The 21718-nt window shown below is 39.1% G+C and overlaps 1 protein-coding gene across 2 annotated transcripts in view; it reads left to right on the top strand.

The window, feature by feature from the left end:
- SUCLG2 (succinate-CoA ligase GDP-forming subunit beta) overlaps window positions 1-21718 on the top strand; it is a 257299-nt gene that overhangs the window by 14715 nt on the left and 220866 nt on the right. Inside the window, exon 1 of one of the 2 annotated variants that reach the window (XM_050781307.1) lies at window positions 9216-9421. The exons of the other annotated variant lie outside the window; for it this stretch is intronic. The gene's annotated coding sequence lies outside the window, so the exon portion shown is untranslated. Of the gene's footprint in view, window positions 1-9215; window positions 9422-21718 lie in introns of those variants that run through there. 2 annotated transcript variants of the gene reach the window in all.

Genomic DNA, 21718 nt, shown 5'->3' with positions numbered 1-21718 from the left:
ATGGAAACTGTGTAGGTTACACCTCAGAGTTGCAGTTAGGGGCAAGAGAGTTGAAGTATTTATGTACCCTCTTCAAGTTTCTTTAAGGGCATGTTGTCTTCAGCATCTCAAGACAAAGACCTGCTGGGGCTGCTCTTGGGAGTAAGAGTACACAGTGAGTCTGTATAAAAATGGTGGAACCATCTGAGGCCCTGCAGATGGAGTGCTGAGAGCATCTGCTGCAGGATTCTTCCATGGCTAATGTGACGTGTAAGCCACTTACTAGCTTTGTGCCTCGGACAACTGGTTTAACACTTTTCATCTAGGGTAAAGAAATAGTAATACCTCTTCGGGGCTTTTTGTGATGTGTAATTATCAGTATGATTGACTTCACATTTTTCTTCTAAATCTGTTCACTATTAAAAAATATTTAAATCCTTGTTTGAGCCCCTCTATAAATAATAGTGTCCATGAAATTATGGGCTTGGTAAATTACTGATACATATACATTTTTTTCTAATGTACTTTACAATAAATTATACAGATGAAAGCCTTGACAGAGCTTTCTTTAAAAACATGCCAGGAACTATTATCTGTTAACTGAAGCCAGCTCTTCTTTTCTCTGGACACATGGCTGTGCTGGATCTCCCAGCTTACCTTGCAGCTGGATAAGGCCACGGAATAGCTCTAGACCAACGGAATGTGAGTAGAGGAGCTGTAGGCCAGTCCAGCTTATAAAGAACTCCTGTATGTTTCCTTTATGTGTTTTCCCTTCCTGTTAGGTGGTGATGACCAAGTTGATTTGGAAGCTGTGTGGTTATGATGGTGGAGCCTCTGTGGAGGAGAGCTATCCTATCTACATATTCACCTTCCCAGGACTGTGACTTTAGCAAGAAGCATGGTTGTGTTGAGCTGCTTCGTGTTTGGGCTTATTTGATGCTGTAACCTATTGTGCATGAATTGATACACAGTTCAGAAAATGTTGGGTAAAATCATACATCATGTGACCTTGAGTCAATCAGTTTACCTTTCTGAACCTCAGTTTCCTCAGTTGTGGAATGGAAACAATCAGAGATGGGGAATTGTTAGTGAACTTTGAAAAGCTCCGCATAGACAAGGGGTTACTATTGGCTTTCACTTGTGGTTGTAAACAGTAAGGATTGGGGGTATCGCACCTTTCCAGCAGACGTCAGAAGGGGAATGCTATTTGGCTGCCATTCTCATCTCTGAGATTTCTCTAAAGTTTAACCATGTTTATGGGTTCCTGCTTTCTTATGACCCTGTTACACTAAGTCTGGCAAACTAGAAGGACAAACGAAGGACAGCATTTGCCTCAGTGTGGTGCACAGACTGCTGATTGGCAGGCATCAAGAATGATTTTAGGGATATCCTACTGAACATTTATATGTAATAGTAATGCATTGTATATTATGAAAAGTATATAAGTAGCATTCTAAATTTGTAATTTTATAAATACTTATTGCTTAGGATGAGGCTAAAGTAGGTATTTAAGTAAAAAACATAGGCAGTAGACTTAAACAAGTTAACAATTTTACTTGTGGTGAGCATCTGTTGTGAAAATTACTGCAGTTGGTGTGTGAGTGACCTGAAGTTTGGGAGGCGCTAAGATAGGCAGAGTCCAGTATATACTATCTTTATATATTGAATGAACTATATTTAATTCATTCTTTCAGCAAGTACTATTTGTCTATTTACTATGACCTTGGAACATTTTTAGGCACCAGGATACAATGGAACAAAGCATATTCTTTGTGCATTGTCTTTTTCCCAGTGACCATGTAAAAGTTTGTATTGCCCGTACAGAGTGGCCTTAGCTTCTGTGTTAGGATTGAATCATTTCCAAAGTTCGTTACCATCCTAAGATGCTGTAAAGAAAGTAGAGATTTTTATCTGTTGTTCAGATGACATATATGCTATTAAGAAAAATAAGGCAGGAAGGATGAGATAAGAAAAATAAGAAGAGAATGTGAGTAATGGGTTGTACCTTAATTAGAGTTTCCCAGGAAGTAGTCATCTGTAAGGTGGTATTTGAGCAAACACATGAAGGAGGTGAAAGAGTGAGCCATGGGGAAATCTAGAGAAAGGGTGTTCCAGGCAGAGGGAGCAGGAAGTGCAGAGGCCCTGAGATGGGGGCATGTGCCTGGCATGTTTAAGTAACAAGCAGCCAGTGTATCTGGGAAGGAAAGAGTAGGGGGAAGAGAGGAGTTTGGAGAGATGGGCAGGTGAGATCCATTCAAGTCTGTCAATAGCTTGTTCTTTTTCATTGCTGAGTTGTATTCCGTGGTATGAATATACCACAGTTTTTTGTTTTTTTTTTTTTTAAAAACTATCTCCCCACTGAAGGACATTTTATTTATTTCTAGTTTTTGGCTGTTACAAATAAAACTGCTGTAAAAGTCATGTAGAAGTGTTTGGACAAACATTTTCATTTCTCTGGGATAAATGCCCAAGAGTGTAATTGCTAGGTCATTTTTAAGTGTATGTTTAGCTTTTTAAGAAACTGCCAAACTGTTTTTCAGAGTGGCTCTTCTATTTTTGTTCCTACTAGGAATGTATGAGAGATCCAGTTTCTCTACATCCTTGCCAGCATTGGATATTGTTAACTTTTCTTATTTTTAGTTTCAGCCGTCCTAATTGGTATGTAGTGATATCTCATTGTGGTCTTAATTTGCAACTAATCGCTACTGATGTTGAACATCTTTCTATGTGTTTATTTACCATCTGCCATATGTTCTTCATTGAAATGTCTCTTTATATCTTTTGCCCATTTTCTAATTAGATTGTGTTTTTATAATGTTGAGTAGTAAAAATTCTTTATATATTCAATTTACTAGTCCTTTGCCAGATGTGTGGTTTGCAGATATTTTCTCACAGTCCATAGCTGCTTTTCATCCTCTTAAGAGTTCTTTCACAGAGCAAAAGTTCTAAGTTTTGATGAAGTCCAATTTATCTATTTTTTGGATGGATCAAGATTTTTGTGTCATGTCTAGGAAGTCTTCATCAAGCCCTACATCGACAGCGTTTTCTCCTATGTTATCTTCTAAAAGTTTTCATAGTTTTACACTTAAATCCATGATTCATTTTGAATTAATTTTTATATAAGGGGTGAGGTTAGGTTGAGGTTAACTTTTTACTCATTGAGTTCCTCTTGTATCATTTGTTAAAATGCTATCCTTCCTCCATTGAATTGATTTTGCTTAGAAAGTTTTTAATTCTTTTGATGGAATTCTAGGATTTTAGAACTGGTAGATGTCTTGACATCATCTCTTGCATGATAAAGCAACTGAATTATAGAGAAGTTAAATGTGGGAGACCAGCTTTGCTGCTTAGAACAAAGCTTTTGATTTCCATTCCAGGGCACTTCCACCTTCTACTTCTAGTAAAGTAAGTATATATACTTGGATCTTTGGATATATTTTGTTTTCGATGCAAACTCAATGGTTTGGTGTCTCTGTGTGGCATTGCTTGGATTTTAAGATTTTTTGAGTCCAGGACCATTTGCGATTCTGGAAAGTGAAATTGAATTTGGCTTAATATTCCCATGGACTCTGGGCTAACAAAGCCAGGCTGAGCTGTTCTATCTGTCTGCATTAAAAGAGATATTAATCTCGGCTGGGCGCAGTGGCTCGTGCTTGTAATCCCAGCACTTTGGGAGGCCCAGGCGGCCGGATCACGAAGTCAAGAGATCGAGACCATCTTGGCTAACATGGTGAAACCCCGTCTCTATTAAAAATACAAAAAATTAGCTGGGCATGGTGGCACACACCTGTAGTCCCAGCTACTCGGGAGACTGAGACAGGAAAATTGCTTGAACCCGGGAGTCGGAGGTTGCAGTGAGCCAAGATCGTGCCACTGCACTCCAGCCTGAGCGACAGAGCGAGACTCCATCTCAAAAAAAAAGATATGACTCTTGAAACTTGGTATTTTGGTGAAATCAGTTTATATAGTTTCTGTTTAGAAGCTTTATTTCCCTGCAATTTTGAAGTGTAATGGACCACAGGAACCTGGAGAATGTAATCATGTGATAATCTCAGTAATGTTTACAACATGTTGATTGAATAAAAAATGCTGAAATGGATTTGAATGGTTGGTAATAATGAATTTACTTCTCTCGGGTTCCTTTCTGTGGATCTCTTAGGAAAAAATTTGATAGAAGCTTAAGTCTTCTTGACTCCCTCAAGAATGGGGGAAAAACAATGCACATATTGATTGTAATTCTACTTCCATGGCGGTTTATAGAATCTTAGGATGGTAACGAACTTTGGAAATGATTCAATCCTAACACAGAAGCTAAGGCCATTTTGTATGGGCAATAAAAACTTGTATATGGTCACTGAGAATAGAAATCCATGTGGGTTTTTTGTTTTGTTTTGTTGTATTTCCTTTTTTACACTAGAGTATGGCTGTTATATAGAATCAAATTGGTGTTTTGAAGATTTTCTTTTCATTCAGCTTTCATAACATACTGTAACTAAGACAAATACTGTAACTGTAATATATAGTTTAGTGGATTAAAAACACAGGGTCTCAAGACAAACTCCCCGAGTTCTAATCATAGCTCTGACCTGTGTTGTCTATCCTCTGTTGTGAAGACAGACTGTCCTGTGCATATAGTAAGTGCTCAACAAATGTTGGTGATGGTGATGGTATTAGTAGTACTCATAATGATAATAATAATACATTTTTGTCTTTTTCTTTAATGAGTCGAACATACAGATTTTTCTGATATATCATTTTACGTATTGGCATGCTGTAAGATTGGATTACATGGTATGCTTTCTTGAAATAGCAAGCTAAGTAATAGGTGATAAATGTCACACAGAACTTACCAGTAAGCTGGTTTCCCACATTTAACCTCTCTGAAATTCAGTTGCTTTATCATGTAAGAGATGATATCAGGACACCTAATAGTTCTAAAATCCTAGAATTCCATCAAAAGAATTAAAAGCTTTCTAAGCAAAACCAATTCAGTGGAGGAAGGATAGCATTTCAACAGATAATGCAAGAGGAACTGGATATGCATAAGCAAGAAAGGTTAAACGCATCCTAACTCATCAGTAAGCTGAATTCTTACTTTCCATGATATTCTTTCTGAATCATGAGAAGGGTGTTACAGAGAGTAATATTGGTACCACATTGTATATGTACAGCCTTCATATGCTTTTTCCAAACTATTATGGGCGTCATCCTCTTTCCTTCTGCTCCATGTAGACTTCCATGCAAACACAAATCCCCACGTTCTTGCCACACTGAACTATGTGAGGTCCCTTCAAACACGGGACTTGGATGTTGCACGTTAAGTTTCCTCTACTGGAAATGCCTTTTGCCAGCATCTCTCCATTCCGTCTTCGGGATTCAGCCTAAATAGTACTTCTCAGGATGTGTTTCCCTAACTCCCTCTCCGCTCTCAGCAGTGGCCAAGTCTCTTTCATCTTTCTATCTCCGGCATCTAGCACATGGTGGTTCTATAGCATGATGATGACGAGTTGCAGGTTAGCGGAGGCTTACATTAAACTGAAGGCAAGGAGTTTTCTGCCTTTGATGAATGATTAGTAATTTTAAATTATCCGGAAGAAAGTTTGGGCATCTGGATGGCATCATCAGAACTGGAAAAGTTGAGAGAATAATTTTATTTCTCATTTAATGAAAAAGTGTTCATGGATAACTGGCAAAAATTTGAGAGAATAATCAATATTGCCTCCAGCCATCCCCACCCCCATCCCATTTGAAATATGAGTTGCTTCATCCTTTTACCTGAGGAGCTCTTTAATCAGTGATATTTGGAATAGTATGGAGAAGTTAAGATTTGGAGTTTCAATATCCGTTCTTAATTTTCAGGGCTGGTAAGCTTTGTGCTATACCACAAGTTCACACTTATTTTCTGTATTATTTACACCTATTAGCATACTTTTCTATACAGTAGAATTTATTGTACTAAGTGGCAATATTGCAAACAAACATAGACATGGTTGGAGAAGCTTTTGTTTCTAATATGAGGTCAGCTACATAGAGGACATAGAACATTTAATCTCCATTTTGTTGTTGTTATTGTTCTAATCTTAGCTCTGTATTTTGTTTCAAGAAATTACCTGATGGCTACTGATGTCTTAGTTAATTTCATGGTATGAAATGAAGGAATGAATGACTCAATAGGAAACTATTTGATAGGACAGCAGAGCCAGCATCTAGTCTTTCCTAAAATATTTCATTTGTATATGAAAAAAATTATTTCAGAGAAAAGCTTTTGATTAAAAAAATTCTTCTTAGCTTGTCATTATCTGTATATTTTATGGTCCTTTGTCCTGAAATTCTGACTTCTTCTGTCACTAGGCTTGTGTAGTTTTTATTGACCTTCTCAAAATAGGATGTCTTCTAGCTTGACAGGTAGCAGTTGGCTTTATACTGAATCTTCAATTCTAGGAATTTGAGATTTTGTAAGAAACTGTTTTTGAAGAGTAAGTAATATTTTGAGGATACCAAGTTGCTGACATAAAATGACTAGTATAAAAACATGTACTCTTGGGGAAAAAAAATAAATGTATATTATATTTTTAGATACCTGATCTGAAATAGGTGATGTCATATCTTTTCTAATTTTTTGATTTAGAAAATTTAGCTTGTGCTTATTTCAAAAAATTTGAAAACACAGAAAACTATTTAAAGATCCATAATAATCACCTACAATCATCTGTGCTCTAGAGAAGGCCATTATGAATAACAATGTGGAACTTTGTACTGTTTTGCACACATGTATGTTTTATGTATATATGCAGTTTCTTTTAAACAAAATTAGGATCATACTAATTAGACAATGTTATTTCCTTCACGCTTAACATTAAATCAGAAGTGCTCACCCGTGCATTAAAAATTTTTACAAATATTATTTCTGTTGCCAAAGATTTGGAAGGAAAAGAAGGCTGCACTCACATAGATGCCATCATTTATTTTGTCATTTCCTTATTAGTGGGCATTTGTGTTATTTCTAGTGTTCTGCTGTTTTAATGATGTGATTAATATCCTTGAATGTAAATTTCTCCTTACTAATCAAATTCTTGAAACATTCTGCCCTCCAGAAAATCTGTATAAATTTATACTCCTACTCATGTTGATTAATAATAGCAAAAACAATAATAATGACTACTATTTATTGACAATTTATTATATGCCATATCCTATTCTAAGCACTTTGTGTGGATTAACTCATTTATTTCTCACCAAACACCAGCTTCCTTTTAGAGGTAAGAAAATCAAAGTGCACTATGTAAGAATGTGAGTTTTCTAGTATCTTGACCAACATCAAGTATGACAGTTAGACTGGCTGCGGTGGCCCATGCCTATAATCCTCATACTTTGGGAAGTCTTTGCGGGAGAATCCCTTGAACTCAGGAGTTAGAGACCAGCCTGGGCAACTTTATGAGACCCCATCTCTACGAAAAATTTAAAAAAAAAATTAGCTGGGCATGGCAGGAGGATCACCTAGCCCAGGAGTTATTACTTGCATGCACCTATAGTCCCAGATACTCAGGAGGCTGAAGCTGGAGGACCACCTGAGCCCAGGTGATCGAGGCTGCAGTGAGCCAAGATCAGGCCACTGCACTCCAGCCTCGGTGACAGCACAAGGTCCTGTCTCAACAAAACAAAACAAAACACAACACCTAAGTGACAGAAAAAAGTCTTCCAATTTATTAGATATGAGAAAAACCTCTCATTGCTTTAAATTGCATTGCTCTAATACTATAAATACTATACTTTTTTTTTTCATCTGCAGAAAGCAAATGTTATTATCTTCTTCTGCCTTAGGAAAAAATTTGTTCCTAAAAATTTCCTAGGAAAAATTCTAAATTCTCCTTAGTCACAAGTATAGTTACTATTAATTTTAGTAGCAAAATTTTGAATGCATGGCAAAATTTCAAAATTAACACCAATTTTTGCTAAACAAATAACATAAACAGTTAAGTTTGACGTGAGCTGTTAAAATGGACACGGTTTCCTCAGGAATTACTCATCATCGCATGACATAACAAGACGTTATGCAGTCTTTACCCGTGCATTATTTACCCTGTAACAGGCCTATTACCTATGTTCCTTCAGTTTTTTTTTCTAGTTTTACATATAGTACACTTAATATTCTACTTAACAAATATTCATTTAATACTCAATGTTTATGTAATTGAAACTTTAATCCAAGCCTCATTCAAGAAAACTATAAACCATACAGAAGAAATCAATGAGACCAATGCAAGTGATGCACAAGATAATCAGTATAACAAACTAGCAAACTATAAACACACATCAAATGTACAGATCTAAGGCTCCTTGCATGATGTGTCATTTCCCAGCTTTCAGCTGCTCACAAGACATGATGTATTTAAAATGATCCTTGTAAACGCAAATAAATGCCATGTAAGTCAAACTAGGTTTGTTAAAATTCCTCATTAAGTTGAATTCTTGTAACCTGATATGTTATATATATCTCAGGGTCTTCCTGTGTTATAAATAATTGGGATTGGGGAGAGAAACAGAAGTTTATGTTCGTTGCTTAGTTAAGCTTTTTAATTGAGTGTTGCCAATGGCAGGTTTGTAGCAAAGAGGCCATGTGGTTAGATTTCAGTTTTCAAGATCACGTTGGCTGTTTATGCAGAGTAAACTGTAACCTGCAAAAGTAGAGATGGTGAGACCAGAGGTAGGATGCTGTTTGGGGAGTTAAGTGGAGAGAGCTAAGTGTGAGCCTTAGGCCACCTGCATTAGGATAACCTGGGATACCTGTTAAAATTTCAGATTCCTGGCTCCCTTTGATTTAATCTATGGGTAAAACTCAGGGAACTACATTCTAATTGACACAGGATATTTTCTTGACCCCTTTGCGGGACTTGTGACAGGGGTGCCTCATTCCCCTCGTGGGAGAGAACATGCGAGTGCAGGAACTGGAGTGAGTGCTTTTGGGTGCTGGCAGGAACAAACTCTGTTTATTCGGCCTGCCATCCTCAACCCGTTGTGGGAAGGAGCATGCAGGCAAGCGAGCATGGGATCCTGCTGGCTGCTTTTGGGTGTCAGCAGGAGCAAACTCTGCGTGGGCTCCATGGCAGCTTCCAGGTGGGGGTGCCCGTGACACCCAAAGCCCACGAGGGCATGTCACAATGCTCTTTTAGCTCTGCTAGCCACAGACAGCTTAAGTGTTAATAGTCAGTGGGCCCTTTGCCTCATGGGGTGGGGTGGCTGCCCTCTACCAGTGACGGCAAAGGGTCAGTGTGACAGGGTTTTTTTTGGTATCTGCACTCGTGGCTCCTGAACTCTTGTCTGACATCTGGAAAAAATGAGGTCTCGTGAAGGAATTGAAGGATGGTGAATGTGAAGGATTTTATTGAACGATGAAAGTGACTTTCAGCAGGAAGGGGAGCTGGAAAGGGGAGAGGATGGGCAGGTAATCTTCCCCTCAAGTCTGGCCGTCGTCTCCAGCCAGACTCTTCTTCGAAGTCAAGCTGTCAAGCTAGCCCTCTGAAGTGAAGTTGCTTCTCTCCAGTGTCCAGCCACTTCTCTGCTTCTCTCTGACTGAGTCTGGGGTCTTGATAGACACAGGATGGGGGCAGGGCAGGCCATGAGTAGTTCAGGATAAGGCAACATTCCAGTGGGAACACAGAGATAGAAGTTCTCACTTTGGGTCATGGGTTTCAGGCTTTTCGGCTGGAAGGTGCGGCTTTGCCAGGGACCTGCCCTTGTCTGCCTAGAATTTCTCTGCCTCCTGCTGCTATCGTTATATCATAATGAGTTCCTCACACAAAATGTCTCACATTAATGTTTTAGAACCACTAAACTAGTGATCCCTAGGGTACATTTTAGTTCTGGCAAACCCTAAAACACTTGGGCCTATTTTATAGATTTTTCAATAAAGAAAAAGATATTTTAATACTTTAAGAACTCATTTTAAGGTGTCTTCTGAAGAACTAGAGACCATTTATTGGATACTGGATAGTTATAACGCATGGTCCTAATTAATCTAGATTTTTTTTTTTCTTATTTTCTTAAACTTCTAGGGGAGAGGAAGTTCTTCCTATAACCTTCCTATTAGACTTCCTGTAGGTTATCACTGCTGGGGATTAGGTCATATGCTCATTGCTGAGCCAGTTATTGGCAAAAATCGGAAATCTCCATCATTGGCTAAGCTGCTGAATAGTTTAGAAAAAGATACTAGTGAGTCACTTACAGCATCCACTACAATTGTGTTACTGGTTAGTGGCCAAGATAGGATTTGAACACCCATCTGTCAGACTCCCAAGTCTAAGTGATTTCTTCTGTGCCTTACAGCCTCTCTAAATCTGTCTGCTTGCTATAAAGGCTTTCCATTGAATTGATTTCTTACTGGAATTAGACTTTGATGACCAGTAATCCCAAATTATGTTCGATTGTCCACTTGCTGGCTTTCTTTATCCACCAAACTTGCCTGTCTCTCAACTATAGGGCATACCCTGATACGTGGAGCTCCTAGGTAAGGCAAAAGGACTGTGTTTGCATTCAGCTGTGTGTTGCCCTACAGCAGTATGAACAGCTGCACACCGTCAGCTAAGAGGTGAAATGCCAAGTGTAGTTGCAATCTGGAAATACATTGATGTATGTCAGCTTGGAAACAATGCAGGGGGCAGGTTTTGGGCCTTTGCAATGGAGAGACCAGCCCAGACAGGGCCACTAAGTGCTAGGCATTCCAACGGCATATTCTCTTTGACACTCAACAGCAATCCTGTGAAATATGTGCTATCATTATCATTATCTATCATTTATCTTCATTTTACACAAGAGGAAACTGAAGCTTTGAGAGGTTGAGTAAGTTGTCTAAACTCATCCAACTTGTAAATAATAGAGTCTGAATTTGAATTCACGGCTATGAGGCTTAGAAGCTTACACTTTTCTTTAAAGCTTTTTAAAATTGTGCAATGTAGCATAAAATACTGAAAAAAATACCTATCATATATATAGTTTAACATGTAATTATAAAGTAAACACCACTTCCTAGGACCTAAGTAGAAATTTACTAGTACTTAAGAAAATCTATGTCTGTTCACTCTTTTTACTGATTTGTAACCGCATGTCTAATTTTAATGGTTGTCATTTAGTTGGGAAACTTGCCCTCTTTAATTATCCTGTTTAACTGTCCTCTTATAGCAAGTCATAATATGCTATAGGGGAAAGCTACATGGATCAAAAGTTAGAGGCATAGATGCTCCCTTTCTGAACTGGATTTACCTTGGATAAGTCATCTCTCTCCAAAAAAGAAAGGCATAGTGCCAAAATAACTTATGGAAACCTCAGCCACCATTATCCTGATAAAGAATTGGTTCCCTGGAGCATGAAGATCAGGTTGGAGGGCAGCCTTTGCCTGCTTTTTTTCTTTGTTAATTTAGTAGTATATTATATAAACCCTTAACAGTTTCAGTGACAGACTTCACTTATTTTGAACAGCAAATATTTTGTTCATTTATGTAAGTCAGTAAATTGCCCTTACACTTTATTGATTAAAATGTCCTAGCTTTTGAAGGACTCACAAGTATAATTTTCCTGAGACAGACTGTACTTTCGTTTTTTAAAATCCACCATTGAGGACTGTGCATGATAAAGTGGAAGCAAGTGGTTATTAATTTTTTATTGAAATCTTCTGAATAAGTGTTTTCTCCTAGCTGGTTTCAAAAGGAGTCATATTCCTGAATCTAATTAGAAGCAGTTCATATACTGTGGGCTTATTAAGATTCAAGGCACTTTTTTATTTTAGCCTGTCTGATATCCCTTTTTAATTTCACTTAAATTTGAATTACTCTAAACATCATCTGGGCATATTGAAGAAACTTAGTAATATTAATAATGATGATGTTGACAAATCTGTCCTATCTTATTCTTTTCAAGTCCCATAACCTTATTCTTGATTTTGGCTTGTGAATACCTGAGACTGAGCTGCTCCTCTCTCTTCCTGTTGTAGACATCAGTAATCACTCATGACGATGTTCTGAGTGATTACTGATGTCTACCATGACAAAGCCTTGAGGTCTTACTTTCTACATCTCCCTGGGCAGCCAGTTGGTCAAACTTAAGAGGCTCTGCCATCCCTCATCTGGATGTTGGCTGTTTTGGGTCTGAACGTTTATATCCTCCACCAGGATCTCTGAGTAAATTACATTATCAGCTGATTCTATTAAAAAAAAAAATTCTGCTGGCTGGGTGCGGTTGCTCATGCCTGTAATCCCAGCACTTTGGGAGGCCAAGGTGGGCGGATCATGAGGTCAGGAGATCGAGACTATCTTGGCTAACATGGTGAAACCCCATTTCTACTAAAAATACAAAAAAAAATTAGCCAGGTGGCCGGGTGCAGTGGCTCACGCCTGTAATCCCAACACTTTGGGAGGCTGAGACAGGCAGATCACGAGGTCAGGAGATCGAGACCATCCTGGCTAACATGGTGAAACCCTGTCTCTACTAAAAACACAAAAAATTGGCCGGGCGTGGTGGTGGGCGCCTATAGTCCCAGCTACTTGGGAGGCTGAGGCAGGAGAATGGTGTGAACCCGGGAGGCAGAGGTTGCAGTGAGCCAAGATCGCGCCACCGCACTCCAGCCTGGGCGACAGTGCAAGACTCCATCTCAAAAAAAGAAAAAAATTCTGCCTTGGTTTCCATTTTCCTACCTCTTTGAATGAGAATCTTCTCCTTTTCTAGACCCTTTCTATTACCATACTTTCTGTGTGTTTTCATAGCTCTCAGGCTGTCTGCATAGTTTGTTCATCCCAAACAAGCTCCTGGACTTATTCTTTGGCCAGTCTTTACCCATTCCTTTGGAGTTTCTGCTTGGAAGTGACTTCCTCTCCTAAGGTGAAGACTCTTTGTCATTTAATAGGATGAACTTTCAAAGTATTACCCTGTTCATGAGTTAGTGTTCCCTGGCTGTGTGGAATAGAAAAGAACATCTCCACTTGAGCTTGAATCCCTCTGGAATATGTATCATTGACAGACCCTATTTCCTGTGTGACCATGTAAGCTCTTAACAGACTGGTGTTTGCATAGCTAGTAACTATCTTTGGAGAAAATGTAAAACAAGTACTTGAAGGTTTTGGAAAGTGCCAAAGGCAGGGAGACCTTGGAGGGGAGTTGAAATTGAAAGGAGGGGGCCAGGCACGGTGGCTCGTGCCTGTAATCCCAGCACTTTGGGAGGCCCGAGACTGGCAGATCATGAGGTCAGGAGATCGAGACCATCCTGGCTAACACGGTGAAACCTCATCTCTACTAAAAATACAAAAAATTACCCGGGAGTGGTGGCGGGTGCCTCTAGTCCCAGCTACTCGGGAGGCTGAGGCAGGAGAACATAGTGAACTGAACCCAGGAGGCAGAGCTTACAGTGAGCCGAGATCGTACCACTGTACTCCAGCCTGGGTGACAGAGCAAGACTCCATCTCAGGAAAAAAAAAAAAAAAGAAATTGGAAGGAGGGGAGTTGAAATGGGAAACAAAAGGCATGCTTTGAGTTTCCAGTTTTTACTTCCAGCTTTTTGGTCTTGATGAGAGAGTGCAGTGGGAAAACCTGTAGTCTTTTTGCACTGGAGAACTGAAGGACAGAGTTCAGGATCCCTAAGCAGCTGGAAATTGGGGGTGGGAGGGTATCTCAGAAAGGAGAGAGTCAGAGTGGGGAAGTCCTGGATTCTGAGTATAAACTGACCAAATCAGAAGGTATTTCATGAACGACACAAGCATAAGGCTGACTGTAAGTGGCCCAGCTAAAGTGAAAAAGAAGTAAGACTTGAGCTGCTGCCCAAGAGACAGAGTTTGCAGTTTGAGTCTGAATATGCGTCACCCATGAATCACTCTTCACTGAGATCTCAGCTTTTTTCACTTATGTCTGATACACACAATGTAAATATTCTCTTTTCCCACTGTTCAGTTGCCTGTCTGAGTTTCATATGCTTAGTTCACAGTTTTTGGGCTTTGAGAGGTAGGCAAGAGGTCTGAAAATTTGTTAACCAGTGCAAAGCCTCAGCCGAGGCAGGAATTTGATATGAATTTTTAAGGGTGATTGTTCTGCCACAGTGCCTACCTCTTTTGCACAATTACTGGTGTGTTGTGAAGATTTTCCTCATGTATTTGAATGTCCTAGGTCACTTCATGTTGCTTTGCTGACTCTTCATGATGATGTTGGAAGCAGTGTTGAATATTGCAAAAATCATAGTATAATAGATGAGAATAACTGATATTTTCTGAGCTCTCCTTACGTGACAGATGTCCTAAGCACTTTACTCATCCTATTCTCCTAGTAATCCTGTTTATTATTCCTGTTTTACAGTTGAGGATTAAAGGCACAGAGGGGTTGAATGCACAGCTGTTATGTGGTAAAGCCAGGAGCTAACAGGAAAAGGAAGATAGGTTAGTATGACATGTACACATGTGCACATTCTCAAGCATGTGGTTAGAATTGGAAGATAGGTATTATCTGCACTGAGTTTCAGCAGATTCCTGAGGAAGATAGATATGCAAAAATACCATTTTCCTGCTACTGTGCCTATCAAGTTTACCAGCATGAACTTGGCAGGGAAAAGACTAAGAAATACTAGCAAGGGCCCAAAGATTGAATGAACCCTTTAGTTAAAGAGATAAATAGTGATGAGTAGTTTGCTTATCCACATGAGTTAGATTCTTTAGGCAATGGTTTACTGACTCTTGTAGCTAGAATACTGCTGAAATTTTCATTCACATTGAGGAGCAGATTATTAAGTGTAGTTAATTAGAATGAAATGATGAAAATAAACTTTATAAGATAACTAATAGTTTACTTTGTTTGCACTAGAATTCTTGAAATCTGCTCCAAGAGAACCATAGACTCTTAAAAAAATTTTTTTTTTAAATTTTAATATAAGTTTACAAATTGAGACTGGGTCTTGCTATATTGCTCAGGCTGGTCTTGAACTTCTGGGCTCAAGCAGTCCTCCTGTCTTGGCCTCCCATAGTACTGAGATTATAGGTGTGAGCCACTGTGCCCAGCCGAAGAGTACTATAGACTCTTGATAGTAACCTTGGTGATGGTAGAGTTAGCAAAGGAAGAGAATTCCCTGCCTGTTGTGGCACCAAAGAGCTTTTTACAAGACACGGAGCACTGCAATATACTGGCTATGAAGAAGCTAAACTCAGCAGGATCATGTGGATATGAAAGGAAGTTGTAGCATTAGGCTTATATAATATATGGAGGGTGTCTACAATGGGGACATGATGTTTCAGCTCTATTCTGTATTCAACCACATCTCAAAATTTTAGTCTTCTGAACACCATGATTATAAAATGAATACTTTATTCCAGGAATGGAGTAGTCTTGTACTGGATTAACAGATAGCAGATGAAACAGTGATAACTTCTGGACAAAATACATAAAGTATAAGAAATATTTCAAAATATTGAAATATTAGTCCTTTGTCAGATGAGTAGATGGCAAAAATTTTCTCCCATTCTGTAGGTTGCCTGTTCACTCTGATGGTAGTTTCTTTTGCTGTGCAGAAGCTCTTTAGTTTAATTAGATCCCATTTGTCAATTTTGGCTTTTGTTGCTGTTGCTTTTGGTGTTTTAGACATAAAGTCCTTGCCCATGCCTATGTCCTGAATGGTATTACCTAGGTTTTCTTCTAGGGTTTTTATGGCTTTAGGTCTAACATTTAAGTCTCTAATCCATCTTGAATTAATTTTCATATAAGGAGTAAGGAAAGGATCCAGTTTCAGCTTTCTACTTATGGCTAGCCAATTTTCCCAGCACCATTTATTAAATAGTGAATCCTTTCCCCATTTCTTGTTTTTGTCAGGTTTGTCAAACATCAGATGGCTGTAGATGTGTGGTATTATTTCTGAGGACTCTGTTCTGTTCCATTGGTCTATATCTCTGTTTTGGTACCAGTACCACGCTGTTTTGATTACTGTAGCCTTGTAGTATAGTTTGAAGTCAGGTAGTGTGATGCCTCCAGCTTTGTTCTTTTGACTTAGGATTGTCTTGGCAACGCGGGGTCTTTTTTGGTTCCATATGAACTTTAAAGCAGTTTTTTCCAGTTGTGTGAAGAAAGTCATCGGTAGCTTAATGGGGATGGCATTGACTCTATAAATAACCTTGGGCATTATGGCCATTTTCACAATATTGATTCTTCCTATCCATGAGCATGACAAAGGGCTAATATCCAGAACCTATAAAGAACTCAATCAAATTTACTAGAAAAAAAACAACCCCATCAAAAAGTGGGCAAAGGATATGAACAGACACTTCTCAAAAGAAGACATTCATACAGCCAGCAGACACATGAAAAAATGCTCATCATCATTCGTCATCAGAGAAATGCAAATCAAAACCACAATGAGATACCATCTCACACCAGTTAGAATGGCAATCATTAAAAAAATCAGGAAACAACAGGTGCTGGAGAGGATGTGGAGAAATGGGAACACTTCTACACTGTTGGTGGGACTGTAAACTAGTTCAACCATTGTGGAAAACAGTGTGGCTATTTCTCAAGGATCTAGAACTAAAAATACCATTTGACCCAGCCATCCCATTACTGGGGATATACCCAAAGGATTATAAGTCATGCTGCTATAAAGACACATGCACATGTATGTTTATTGCAGCACTATTCACAATAGCAAAGACTTGGAATCAACCCAAATGTCCATCAGTGACAGACTGGATTAAGAAAATGTGGCACATATACACCACGGAATACTATGCAGCCATAAAAAAGGATGAGTTCATGTCCTTTGTAAGGACATGGATGCAGCTGGAAACCATCATTCTCAGCAAACTATCGCAAGGACAGAAAACCAAACACCGCATGTTCTCACTGATAGGTGGGAATTGAACAATGAGATCACTTGGACACGGGAAGGGAAGCATCACACACCGGGTCCTATTGTGGGGAGGGGGGAGGGGGGAGGGATAGCATTAGGAGATATAGCTAATGTAAATGACGAGTTAATGGGTGCAGGACACCAACATGGCACATGTATACATATGTAACAAACCTGCATTTTGTGCACATGTACCTTAGAACTTAAAGTATAATAAAAAAAAATTGAAATATTTTAAAGTCTTGGAGAGTAACTATAAGTAGGCAGAAAGCAGAGAGGATTCCATCCTTGAAGGAAAGGAACCACACTGAGCAAGACTCACGCTGACATGGCTTTTCCTCTGAGGGCCCTTCCTAGCCCACAGCATTCATGAAATAACTGTCTATTAAAATATTTCTGCCTAATAAAGTTTTGTTTTACTGTTGCCAGGTAAACTTATTGAACATAGACATTGACAGGAAACATTGTTCTTTAACTGGCATTTACTACAACTAGGTATTTTCCTGGCATTTCATTATGTGATATTTATTTAATTTCATCCAAACTTGGGGAGCAAATCATTGTAATCATGCCTGTTACATTATTTTATAGGCTATAGAACATGAAGAAATCAAATACAGAATGAAGGAGTCAGGGTATAATAACTCTGATTTTTGGTTTAGAACTTGGGGTTTGAAAACATGCAGACTTTGGTTTGCTTTTTCTGTGTTTGAAAGGTTTGACCTCTGTGTAAATGACTTTACTACAGAAACTGATTGCATTGTACTACATTGTTTATGAATATTGATATAATAAATATTTAATGGATACATTTTGTTCGTAAGTACTTCATCTAGCATAAAATTAGAGAAATTTTACTTGAGACAGTCTGCAAAACAGCCCGAAAAATAATCATGTCCTTTCAAATAACCTTAAAAACATTTTACTTTTCATTATTAATTTGTTCTTGCATTTGTTTTCTGGCTTAAGCACATTAATTAAAAAATGCACTACGTGTACCTTCATCCTCCTACGCTTGTGGATTCTAGCAATGAGAATGGTGAAAAGCACAGTTGGACAAGCTCAGATTTATATCTCAATATGAAGGATTATAAAATATCTTCCTACACGTTAGTTAAATCTGTGAAAGATCAAATGAGTTCTGTGCTTGACAGTGTAGATGATTATGGTGATGTAATAGTTATAGTGAAAGCATTTTTTGAGTGTGTGCTTTGTGTTAGGTACTGTGATGTATCCTCAAAAGCAGGATCTCATTGATTACACATAATAACGTGGCAGTAAAGTGATTAAGGTCATAGGCTCTAGAAGTTAGGTTTGTATCCTTGTGACCTTGCAAACATGTCTTAATCTTTCTGTGCCTCAGTTTTCCATCTGCAATTGGAGATCATCCTTTACTTATGATTTCAAAATCAATACACTGAAACAGTGCCCCAATAACTGGTCAGCTTGTATTATTAATAAGTGGTTGTGGTCATTATCATAGTGAGGCCAGGGCTCAAACAGGTCCATGATCCAGTGTCCATGATCTTAACCACATCACTGCATGCTTGAGCATCACTGTGTGCCCAAGCATGCCACATGGCACATAGTAGATGCTCATTAAAAAATGAGCTTTGGGCCATGCACGGTGGCTTACACCTGTAATCTCAGCACTTTGGGAGGGCAAGGCGGGCAGATCACTTGAAGTCAGGCGTTTAAGACCAGCCTGGCCAACATGGTGAAACCCCGTCTCTAGTAAAAATACAAAAATTAGCTGAGTGTGGTGGTGCGTGCCTGTAATCCCAGCTACTTGGGAGGCTGAGGCACGAGAATTGCTTGAACCCAAGAAGGGGAGGCTGCAGTGAGCAGAGATCGCACCAGTGCACTCCAGTCTAGGCGACAGAGTGAAACTGTGTCTAAAAAAAAAAATGAGCTCTGGATTTTCCCTGTAGAATTTGTGCTTGAACTGGCTTATTTGTCTATTTATTTGTACATAATATATGGCTGGATGCAGAGAGAAACTTTTAAACTTTGAAGTCTTAGAGATAAATGATGGGCATATGGGCTGAAATCTGTATTATTCTAGAAACATGATTACTGAACTGTTAGCCCTGGGAAGTGCCTGACCTTGCCAAATAATTTATTGTCACAGGAACCATTATTATTTGTCTGCCATGAAGGCAAATCAGTGGCCCCAGTTTTAGATTGAGGGTCATTGTGTTCTTGGTCTTTGTATCTAATTAATTAATTATCATTCAACAAATACTAAAGAAGCACCAGGTCTGTCCCAGGCATGGGAGATGCATTGGTGAATGCACCAGACATGGTTTGTGCCTTTGAGACCATCATAGTCTCATGGGACGTGGCAGACACTGACAGATCACCCACATATATAATTATACATTGAGAGGTGTTACGATGAAAAATGAGGGGTCAGTAAACTTTTTCTGTAGATGACCACGTAGTAAATACTTTATTTTTTTTAATTTTTATTTAAAATTTTTTTTGAAATGGAGCTTCACTCTGTTGCCCAGGCTGGAGTGCAGTGGTGTGATCTCAGCTCACTGCAGCCTCCGCCTCCCAGGTTCAAGCGATTCTCATGCCTCAGCCTCCTGAGTAGCTGGGATTACAGGCGTATGCCACCACGCCCGGCTAATTTTTGTATTTTTGGTAGAGATGGGGTTTCACCATGTTGGCAAGGCTGGTCTCAAACTCCTGGCCTCAAGCAATCCACCTGCCTCAGCCTCCCAAAGTGCTGAGAGTACAGGTGTGAGCTCTCACACCCGGCCATAGTAAATACTTTAGACTTCTGGGCCTTACATTCCCTGCTGCAGCCATTCACCTGTATCACTGCAGGTGGCAAGAGGGTCATCTTCTTTTCCTGTGGTCTAGGCCAGTGAGGAAGACTAGCAGGGAGATTCTAATGAGAGTCAGAGAGCCTTATCATTTGCTTAGTAAAGCAAATGTCTTCACATACCTGCGCTGGGAGGCTGCTAAATGCTGTCACGTAGCTAGTGAGGACCTCCTGTGGGACTCTCAGTGCTGTTGTAAGAGAGCATCAGGCTGCAATTTCCTCATCTGGACTCTCAAGAAGTTTATCTGTATCTTCCTATAGGACATTGGTCTTCTTCATAGGACCTTGGTCTGCCAATTTTTTCTTAAAGGACCGGGGAGTGGATATTTTAAGTGTTGCAGCAATATGTCCCTGTTGAGACTACTCAAAAGCAAAAGCAGCAGTAGACATCAAGGGGCAGGCATGGCTGCATTACAATAAAACTTGCTGATACAGGGCTTTGTATCGTATGTGAGTTCAGGACAGTTGATTAAAGTTTAATATTCTAGGCAAGTAGGTTTCACCTTGTATTTCAACTCCTGTTGATGGTATCCATGTGGAACACTGTGTAATGAGGATTGTGAGGCTGAGGTCATTCTTTTGGGAAAAGGAAGCAATTGACTAATGTCTGTTGTAGGTTCAGCTTGTGGGAGCACTGGTTGGTACAAGTGCTGGACGCCTGTAATCCTTGTGGCTAGGAGTGCCTTATGAGCAAGGATTTTGCCATCTATCTTTATACATCAGGTGCTTGGCACAATTGTTAGTTTTAAAAGGGTTTATCCAATGAATGGACATTTATCTTGATGCCTTCCCACAAAACCATATTTAAATCATTTATCCTACACAAGTACTTACTAAATGCTTATAGTGTTAATGGCAGTATCTTTTTATTCCAGTTGTTTTCGAAAGAAGGGAAATTCACTGCGTTCTATGTTTAATGTCCTTGACCATCAGTATTTAATCTTCTGTATAATAGAACCACCAAAGTCTACAGTTTAAATGATTTTTTTCTCCTTCTGTCCTTCACGTGTTTGTGCTTAAGGCCTTTACATTTCTTATAGGTAATATTAAACAACATGATGCAATTAGAATTTGTTTAACATTTATTTTGAAATATGTAGGATAGGTAATTAAGGAGTTTTTTTTTCCACATTTGCTTTACAAAGTAGGTTTCATTCCTTTATTGTAAATAGAGTGTGCATTGCCTTGTATCCTCATAATACATTTCTCTAAATTTTTTTTTTATTTTTTATTTTTAGAGACAGCATAGGAATCCTTTTATAAGCTCAATATGCATTTCCTGGCTGTACCACATAGTTTCTCTTTTGTGTTTTTAGAGTTGCAAGATGAGAGGGGGGCAGAGATTAGAGAATGCTGTAATTAAAGCTGATTTTCCTAGCATGTAACGTGTGGTATAATGAATATATATATATTTGGTCTTGGTTCCTGGTTCCTGGCACAGATCTAAAACCTTGAGTGGTAGGAGCTTCTTTTGTTATTTATAAAATGTTCTTCTGTTATTTATAAGCCCCTTTCAACCATACCTGGGTTTTTATGCTAATGAGGTGACTCCTGGTGGCCCTTTAGATAGTTTCAAGGGAGGGGCTAGCCATGCCAAGAAGGGTGGATAGAACTTTTGGTTTTCACTCCCCTGCCCCAACACCTCTAAGTAGGGGAGAGAGGCCGCAGATTGAGTTCAGTCACCAATGGCCAATTTCTTAATCATGGCTAAGTAATGAAACCTTGATTAAGCTCTGAAACACTGACATTAGGGGAGCTTCCAGGTTGGTGAACACATATGGGCACCACCCCCCATACCATGCTCTATTGCATCTCTTCCATTTGGCCATTTCTGAGGTTTATCCTTTATAATAAACCAGTAATCATAAATATTCTCCAGAGTTCTGTGAGTTTTTCTAGTGATTTATTGAACCTGAGCAGTGGATTGTGAGAACCCCTGTGTATGTAGGTGGCCTGCCACCCTGTTTGCTGCTGGCATCTGAAGTAGGAGCAGTCTGGGGGACTGAGCCCTTAACCTGTGGGGTTTGTGCTAACTATGGGAGTTAGTG

The sequence above is a fragment of the Macaca thibetana genome, chromosome 2, assembly GCF_024542745.1.
Source record: "Macaca thibetana thibetana isolate TM-01 chromosome 2, ASM2454274v1, whole genome shotgun sequence".
In the NCBI taxonomy this organism is placed as follows: domain Eukaryota; kingdom Metazoa; phylum Chordata; class Mammalia; order Primates; family Cercopithecidae; genus Macaca; species Macaca thibetana.
The sequence above is the reverse complement of the archived record's forward strand: the minus strand, read 5'-3'. Positions and strand labels throughout refer to the sequence as shown.